Source organism: Salvia hispanica, chromosome 2 (assembly GCF_029641045.1).
Source record: "Salvia hispanica isolate PSC_SH4W2 chromosome 2, Shi_PSC_v1, whole genome shotgun sequence".
In the NCBI taxonomy this organism is placed as follows: Eukaryota; Viridiplantae; Streptophyta; class Magnoliopsida; order Lamiales; family Lamiaceae; genus Salvia; species Salvia hispanica.
Window position 1 is genome coordinate 42205136 of NC_142693.1, and position 9249 is coordinate 42214384.

At 39.1% G+C, this 9249-nt stretch overlaps 2 pseudogenes; one reads left to right on the forward strand and one right to left on the reverse strand.

The window, feature by feature from the left end:
* The first annotated feature begins 2535 nt into the window (after positions 1-2535).
* LOC148932438 (secreted RxLR effector protein 161 pseudogene) lies at positions 2536-3183 on the forward strand (annotated as a pseudogene).
* Positions 3184-5462: 2279 nt separating this feature from the next.
* LOC125195416 (receptor-like protein 2 pseudogene) lies at positions 5463-7703 on the reverse strand (annotated as a pseudogene).
* Between the last annotated feature and the right edge of the window lie 1546 nt (positions 7704-9249).

Consider the following 9249-nt stretch of genomic DNA (forward strand, 5'->3'; position numbering starts at 1 on the left):
GGGTGAAAAGTAGGTATGGAGTGGCAAACTTTGCACAGGCTAATCTGACGAAGATGGCCCGAGCTTTTGCGGCAGCATTATATGAGGAGGAAAAAATACCACAAACTGCCGAAGAAGCAATGAAAATCAAGCATTGGAGAGTGGCGATGTTCACAGAGATGATAGCCTTAACGAAAAACAATACCTGGGTTAAAGGGAAGTTGTCAGAAGGAGTCAAGGCAGTGGGTTGCAGATGGGTGTTTACCATCAAACGGAGACCCGACGGGTCAATTGAGCGATATAAGGCTCGACTTGTGGCGAAAGGATATACACAGACATACGGAGTTGATTATGCGGAAACATTCTCTCCAGTGGCAAAGATTAATACTGTGAGGGTGCTATTCTCCGTCGCAGCAAATAAAGACTGGCCCCTCCACCAATTTGACGTGACAAACGCTTTTCTGCACGGGGAACTACCAAAACCTGTGTAAATGGTTCCTCCACCAGAGTTTACTGATGATTTCCAACCAGGTGAAGTGTGCAAGCTTGGAAAGACGTTATATGGACTAAAACAGTCTCCAAGGGCGTGGTTTGGTCGATTCACTGAAGTAATGAAGAAGTATGAGTACAAGCAGAGCAACTCAGATCATACATTGTTTATCAAGAAGAAGGATGGAAAGATCACATGCCTAATCATTTATGTGGATGATATGATTATCACTGGGGATGACGAAGAAGAAATAAGTGAACTGCGGAGAAATCTGTTCAAAGAATTTGAAATGAAGGATCTAGGCCCTCTCAAATACTTTCTGGGAATTGAGGTCTTGAGATCGAGATAGGTAATCTTCATCAACCAAAAGAAGTATGTTCTTGACTTGCTGGTGGAAGTCGGAATGATAGATTGTAAGCTGGCTGACACTCCTATGGTACAAAATCATGGATTGCAGATACTCGAAGGGGCGAAGCTAGCTGATAGGGGGAGATACCAGCGGTTGGTAGGGAAACTTATCTACCTTTCCCACACTCGACCTGTCACACCCCAACCCTTATGACGTATGCACTTACTATTATTTAAATTCAAAAATTTATAATAAATATTCCACACGTCAAGTAAATAAAAACACATATATTGTATCATTTCAAAAATCAACATTTATCAAGTACATATTTCAAAACGTTCTAATCCATAGTGGGACCCTCTCACCACTCTATATACTATACATTTATCTACATGCAAAAAAAATGATGAGGAAGAGAAGTTGCCAAAATGCGTCAGCCGCCGACCTTTATAATAACTGTAACTCACATCAACCCACGAATCATTGATATCTTATTCCTGAAAAATATTAGTGGTTTATATGAGCCACAACTCAGTGCATATAAACCTTACCTTTAATTTCACACACAAATATCAAACACATTAATTCACCAACATATATCACCAGAAGTAATAAATATCGTAAACAATTTCATATTCATATGCATATGCCTCTCCGTTCTTTTCATTATTCTGTGACAGATCAAGCTCGGTATCTGCCCGGGATTTCCATTGTATACGACCCGAAGGTCCGTTTTATTTATTTGACCTTTCCACGAAGGCCCCTCTTTGTATTGACCTTTCCACGAAGGCCCCTCTTTGATTTGACCTTTCCACGAAGGTCCCTCTTTGCATATATTCTTTGACCCTTAGGTCCATTATCATTGAATATGACCCGTAGGTCTTTTTCTATTGTATATCAGACCCAGGGCAAGATTGTCACATATCCTCTTTAATTCCATGGTTCAAAAAATTCCAATACCATGCATCAATCATATCCATTGCACCAATTAAATACTCATATGTCATCAATAATAATTCCAATACATATTCATTGCACAAATCACATATCCACATCATTTACAACATCAATATCAAATAACACAACCATTTCAGACTCACATCATATAGTTCAAATATTCACTCCAATTTAACACATAGCAATCAATCACATAAAATATGTAAAATTAAAAGTGTGATTTATACACACCTGGGATAATAAGTACTCAAACACCCAAATTTCCTTCTGTATCTACAACTTTGTATAGCCGGAGGAGGTGGAAACTATTTTTCGTTTTATTTCTTCCTAACACATCTATCTCTTTCTCTGTCTCACTGGCTATAAGCAAAATATATATCTATGAATATTTGAGGCGGCTCCCTATCCATATTAAATATAAAGCTATTGCTTACTATACATCATAAAATTATTTAAATATATGGCATATATGCATGCTTATTAGTTTTCCTAATTGACATTTGTCACCTATTATTGGTGGCACTATGAAATAGTGACCACGTAATGCTAACAGGTACACATATAACTTTTTTAAACTATGTTACTACTATTATTTATATCGTATTTAGGATCACTATTAAAATATATATTTTCCATGCACTAAACACTCCCATGCACACACATACGTAATTATGTAAATATATATATAACATATAATTATGTAAATAACATTATAAATATGTAATAATAAATGAATATATATCAATATGCAAAATAATGCATGTTTCGGGTTAGGGATGTCACACGACCTGATATAGCATACGCTGTGGGGATAGTCAGCCAATTTATGCATGCACCACAGGAAGATCATTGGGAGGCAGTACTAAGAATAGTTCGGTATCTGAAAGGTACGGTTGAGCATGGGATATTCTTCAAAAAATATGGCCACTTAGAAGTGCATGGATTCACTGATGCAGATTGGGCTGGTAACCCAAATGATAGAAAGTCAACCGCCGGATATTTCACTTTTGTTGGAGGAAATCTAGTCACTTGGAGGAGCAAGAAACAGAAAGTAGTTGCACTCTCAAGTGCTGAAGCAGAATTTAGAGGGATTAAGAGTGGTCTTACAGAGATTTTGTGGTTGAAGAGACTCATGACAGAGCTTGACCTTCAGTCGCCGCAACCTTGCAGGTTATTTTGTGATAATAAAGCTGCAATCAGTATTTCAGAAAACCCAGTACAAAATGATAGAACTAAGCATGTGGAGGTGGATCGACACTTCATAAAGGAGAATCTTGAAGCTAAGATAGTCGAGTTTCCTTATGTCAAGTCAGAAGATCAATTGGCAGATATACTGACAAAGGTTGTGAACTCGAAGTCATTCAAAGAGGCATTGGACAAGTTAAGCATTGGTAACCCCATTACTTAACTTGAGGGGGAGTGTTGGAAGATATCGTAGAATATTAGAATTGATCCCTAATTGATCTTCTTCCATAGATAGAGTATAATCCCTGTAAAATAGGCAAAGATTATTTTCCTTATGTAAATATTTCTAGACCTATAAATAGGTGAACCATTGTAACGATTATCATTCAAGTAAATACACAATTTCGATCCAAAACTCTTTCTTTCACATCTCAACATCAGAATGTCCCATATTCATAGAGAGGTTAACAAGTTTCCGATTTGCTAGCAAAGCAAGGAAGTAAGCAGGAGGTGTCACTGATCTTCGACCATAACTTTGATGGGGTTTGGTGCCCCTTGCACAGCGGAAGACTTGTACAAAACAAATAAATCAGACGTAGGATCTATTTGACCGATTATGAGATTAATCAATTCACATGTTAAACAGATAATTGCGTGCTAGAACGCAAATAATTCATGCTCAAAGAAAGTAAATCCTAAACATGATTTCTACGGTTTAGAGTTACCGATTTGAATCTCCAAAGAATCGTCGATTGCTCGCGCCTTCTCCACGATGATCTTCAATACTAGACCACGGATCTTCTCTCTGGTTCCCGAACTGTATCTCGATATCAGGGTGGGTTGATCTTATCAAAATACTAGGACTCGAATAAAGAAGACAGAAGAAATCATTCTCCAATTAGGAGAGAAATTTGAACTCCTCTAGGTAGAGGGGAACGAAAATTATGAGTAATGATAATAATAATTTCTGTCTCATTTATTCTCCTATTTATATTAAGTTCCTTTTGGGCCCAGACAGAGATCTATGGAAGGTTTTGGATATGGGCTCGCCCAATTAGCTTTTTACTAATTGAATTGAACCCACAATTTAATACAAGCTTATATTGGAATATTACGAGCAACCACTACAGAAGTAATATTGAACTCTCCCCATCCAAATCCGAAATTACAAGTAATCCGGGTTTTCGTTATTTATATTATTTATTTCCCACGCTTAAGATATAAATGTCCATTAATTAATTAATGTCTGCTATTGACTTAATTAATTAACATCTTATTAATTCCAAGAGTGGACTTAGTAAGAAACATTTATTTATTATTCATAGAGTAATAAAACTCCAACTGGCCAGTTTTCCAAATAATAAAACCTTGTTCGAGCTCCTCTTGAGGACATTATCAAAGGAGACTCACCTCGCGCACGATTCAACATAGTAGCAAGCCTAGCACCGCTAGATACTAATCACCACTACCCAATATATCAGGATTATTGGGTTGCGAAAAAACCGCACCATTTGATAAGTCAAAGTAGTGCATAATCAATACCGTATGCTCAATGCTAACATATGTAGATTAAGAAATAGTATTTTATCAAGACCTAGTCTTTCAGTAGATAGCATAAAGACACGTCTTGCTGTTAGATCCGTTCAGTGCTATACCACACTAATGTCATCTTATTTCAGTAAGGCTTAGAAATATGCGGACTGACATTGCAACCTTTCACGATGGGTAGCCAAAGCCTATCTAGGTTATGAAATTCTTCTTTTTCTTTTGCAAAGCATTGCATAGGTCTGACCGTGTTACCTTAAAGTGGACGACGCCCACAACCGGTCTACTAAGCAAAAGACTTAGACTTTGTTTGCTTCTTATACATTTAAATGTTTATAAAACATCTTATAAATGCACAAGCAAACACAATGTAATAATAATAGTGATTCTATTCGTGCGGAACTGCTCGAATAATACTGAATCGGGTTAAAAGTGGATTATAGAGTTTTACGTATACAAGCAAGATTCTATTCGAGCGAAACTTGATCGAAACATGCTTTTCGGTATACCAAACCTAACAAACTTAGCCCCTCCAGTAGTTAAAGCTCTCGCGGTGCTAGAAAAGGTCGTGATTCCCAATGTACGACGGAGCTTCGAGTTGGGGATTACGTAAATATTGAGGATTAGAGTAAAGGGGTGTCGGTTTTCCTCTGAGAATCGTCCCCTCTCTACTCTAGCCTTGGACTACTCTGTGGAGTCCTTAATGATCCGTGGTTCTCTTGTTTTTATATTGTAACGCGTTTCCGCTAGAAGCACTTTTGGCTTCTAATTCTGTAACATATTTCTGGATGATATGTACAGGTGTGGGTACGCCTAACCCTCCCCCTCCGTGGTGCTTTTGATATAAAAAAAAAATCTTTGATACACACTATGGGTCTAAAGATACAAAAATGATGCCATAGTTGAAACTCGAAAAAAGTCCCCTAATCACAGAATTTAATACTTGTATTCAACTAGTTAAAGAAAAAAAATCCTCCATTATTAATTTGTGTGATTGTGTGTAATATTTCCAACCTAAACAAGAAAGAATGGTGGTAATTTATTTGCATATACACATAGTACTATGATATGGAGTATAATCGACTACCAACTCTTGAAGAAGAGTAGAGCAGTACCTCCAACTAATCCAACAAATTATCCCAATCCAAGAGGAAGTTGCATATAATACCAAATACTTCTACTCCCGCCATCATTTTCTGCATCGGGCCTAGCCCTGTTTATCACAACCGCGCCGCCGCAGCTTCTGTGTATCACATCACCGCACAGTTTAGTGTTCCCTTCAAACGCGCCAATTCCAAACGTCTCAAACTGACCTCCCTTCGGAATCTCCCCTTCCAGATCATTATCCGCCACGCTGAATGCTGACAGGAAATGCAGCTTCGTCAGCGATTTCGGAATCTCTCCCGTCAGATCATTCCCTGACATGTCCAGTTTCTCCACATTTATCAGATTCGACAGCTGCTCAGGAATGCTGCCTCTCAAATTGTTGTTGCTCAGTTCCAATACTTGGAGGAGCTTCAGCTGCCCGATTTCTGTTGGAATTCTGCCGCTGAGACTATTGCTCCCGAGTTTCAGGCTGCGTGGCAGGTTGAAGAGTTGGTTGTACTGAAGATTGTCGTATAGAAAGGGCAACACGAGATGGCTCATGTCTGTGCTGCTGTTGTCGGAGATCAGCGCCGGCAGCTGCGTTATCTCACGTGGGATCTCTCCCGTGAGTGAGTTTTGAGTTAAGTTGAGGACGTACAAGCTTGGCATTGATCCTACCCATGCTGGAATTGGGCCTGAGAGTTTATTGAATGAGAGGTTCAGAACTTTGAGTTTTTTCAGTTTGGAAATCCAATTTGGGATTTGGCCTTTGAGTTTGCACCCTCCTAGACTCAGAAACTGCAGGTTCTTGAAGGTGTCGAGGTGCAGCAGGTCGTCGTTGGGCATTCTCTCGTCGTGGAAGCATCGGGCGAGTAAGAGGACTGCCAGATCCTGGCAGTGTTTGAGTGTGTTCAGGGCTCCCACAACGTTGGACAGGTGGTTTTCGGTAAGGGAGATCTGTTTGAGATATTTGAGAGAGGCCATACAAGGAGGGACTTCGCCGCTGAGTTGGTTGTAGGCAAGCCGGATTGCTGTGATGGACTTGCACAAGCAGAGGGTGCCCGGGATATTACCAGAGAAGGTGTTGTTTCCGAGATCAAGGGTTTGTAAATGTTGGAGTTTGGAGAAATTGAGAGTGGAGATTTGGCCGTTGAGGAGGTTGTTGCGAAGGAGGAGAGTGGTGAGGTTGGTGCATTTTGTTAGAGAGGGTGGAAAGTTGCCGTTGAGGTTGTTGGAGTGGAGTTGCAGTTGCTCTAATTTGGAAAGCAGCCCTATACTTTGAGGAATCTCACCACTTAGTTGATTGACATGGAGCTCTAAGATAATGAGGTCCGAAAGGTTCACAATGACCTTGTTGATTGTCCCGGAAAGTTGGTTGTTAGGCATAGAGATTTCTTGCAATCTTGTTAGGGTGTAAAGGTCGCGTGGCAGTGGACCGGAGAGGGAGTTGGAGCCTGCTCTGAAAACTTGAAGGTTTGAGCATTTGGTGAGGGAAGGAGATAATGGACCAATGAATTTATTCATGGAGAAATCCAAGATTTTGATGAGTGGGGAGATGTTGCAAATTGATGAAGGACTGGAGGAGGTGAAACTATTGTTGCTGATGTTGAAGATGAGTAAATTGGATGGTTGAGGGAGAAGATAGGTGGGATCAAAGGAGCCATTGAAATGGTTGCTTGAGAGGTCTAGAGTGTGGATGGTGATGGGGAAAGTGCGGATGAGTGGGCCGAAGAGGGAGTTGAAGCTCAAGTCGAGAGTGAGGAGGCGAGGAGGGAGAGAGGGGAGGAGGCCGGAGAGATGGTTGTGGGAGAGGTTTATGTGGGCTAGGAAAGGAAGGTTTGGTAGAGTGAGGGAGGTGGCAGAGAGATTTTTTTCCGGTAGCCAAAGATGAGTGACACGAGGAGCGCCGTTGCGGGATGTACAAGCTATGCCTTGCCAATGGCAGCAATTGGTAGAGGGAGACCAGTTGAGGCTGAGGTTGAGGGGAGGGGAGCGGGAAGAGATGAATGTTAGTAAGGAATCTTATTCTTGTTTGTTGCAACTTAGTACATTTTGTGAGAGGAGGAACAAATTGAGAGAGAGGGTAAGAAGTAGCATGGGTTTGGCCATTTTGATTAATTTGTCTCCCTTCTTTTCTCTTCATCCACTCCTTATATATTCAAGAGAGAGATTTGAATATTGGAAAGAATAGACTAGGTACTAGGGTGGAAAATCATGATTCCTCGGTGCTGAGGAAAATGGGATAGGTCCATCCATGGAGACTTTGATTTGGATTGTTTCATTTTATTATGAAGTTTTCTATGTATCACTGTGACATGGATTTGAATAATTTCATTCTTCTTGAATTCTACTGTATGTATTATTCGAAATGGCATATATCAATATCGGATTTTGATAAAATGCAAACTTATATATCATACAAACTCAAAGCTCTTCAACACAGCTTCAATACTATTTCAATACAATATCAACACAGTGTAAAATTTTAAGATTTTAATGTCAACGCGGTATCAACACAATATCAACACAGCATCAATCATTGACTACCGTTGAAATTCTGTTGATATTTTCCTGTTGATGTTTTTTTTTTATCCGTTGACATTTTTCAATGGTCCAGATCATAGTTTTGAGTTTTTATAATATTTAGAGTTTTTATTTGATCACATTCATATCAATATCAAGCGTAAAATATAAAAAGAAGAAAAATTGGAAATATTCCCTTCGTCCACAAAAATTACACAAAGTTGTGAATGACACGAATTGTAACGTGGAATTGGTAAAATACAAAAGGAAACTGAGGGGGAAAAAAAGGAAAATTCACCGTTAGAAGACCCTGTAAATCAAAGTTTCCCACCCACACCAACATTTCTCCATTAGATCAAACCCACAAAAATCTAAAAGAAATACTTGTTCAAAACCTCATCAGAGAACACCCCATAAAAGAAAGATGTGTTTTTTTTTCAATTTAAAGGAGGCAGCAGCAAAATGAAAGACAAAAGAAGTCTGGGAATGTCTCATAGCATAGTTGATTTGCACTTCATTATCCAGAATTGTGCAGTAGCGAGTTAGTGGAGTTTTCAGTTTAATTTCCACCAATCCTTTCCTATCCCTCTCTCTATCTCAGTACATCTCTTCTTGAGCTTTTGAGCATGCGCATGACATCTCCCATACCATACCATTTCCAAACGACTCTTGATTTTAAAGAGATTTTGGAAGATGCTAAATTTTAGTTTTGCTTATTTGTGTGTTGTTGTCCCTTACTACTTAGTTGTCTTACCGACACCACCTTGTGTTTTAACTCTAATTATTCTTGGAACTCAGTAGTTTCAGTTAACTAGAAGCAATAAAACATAAATATAGGTGATAACATTAGTCGTAATATTAGTGTCATGCATGACACATATATCTTATGTGAGCTTCTTACGTGAGCTTCTTATGAGCATCACTATCATTTGACGGTCATTTAGTATTATTTGTTTTGATTTATATATTTAGTGATAATCAAATCAAATCAAATAAAAGAAATCAAGTGCAAACCTTCAAAGAAAGAAAAATTGGACACTTGGAACATAACATGAAGACTAACTAGGTCTACCAAATAAAAAAATCATATCAAGTGCAGACTTCGTCATGTGGAGCGCGTGACGACCACTGCCTT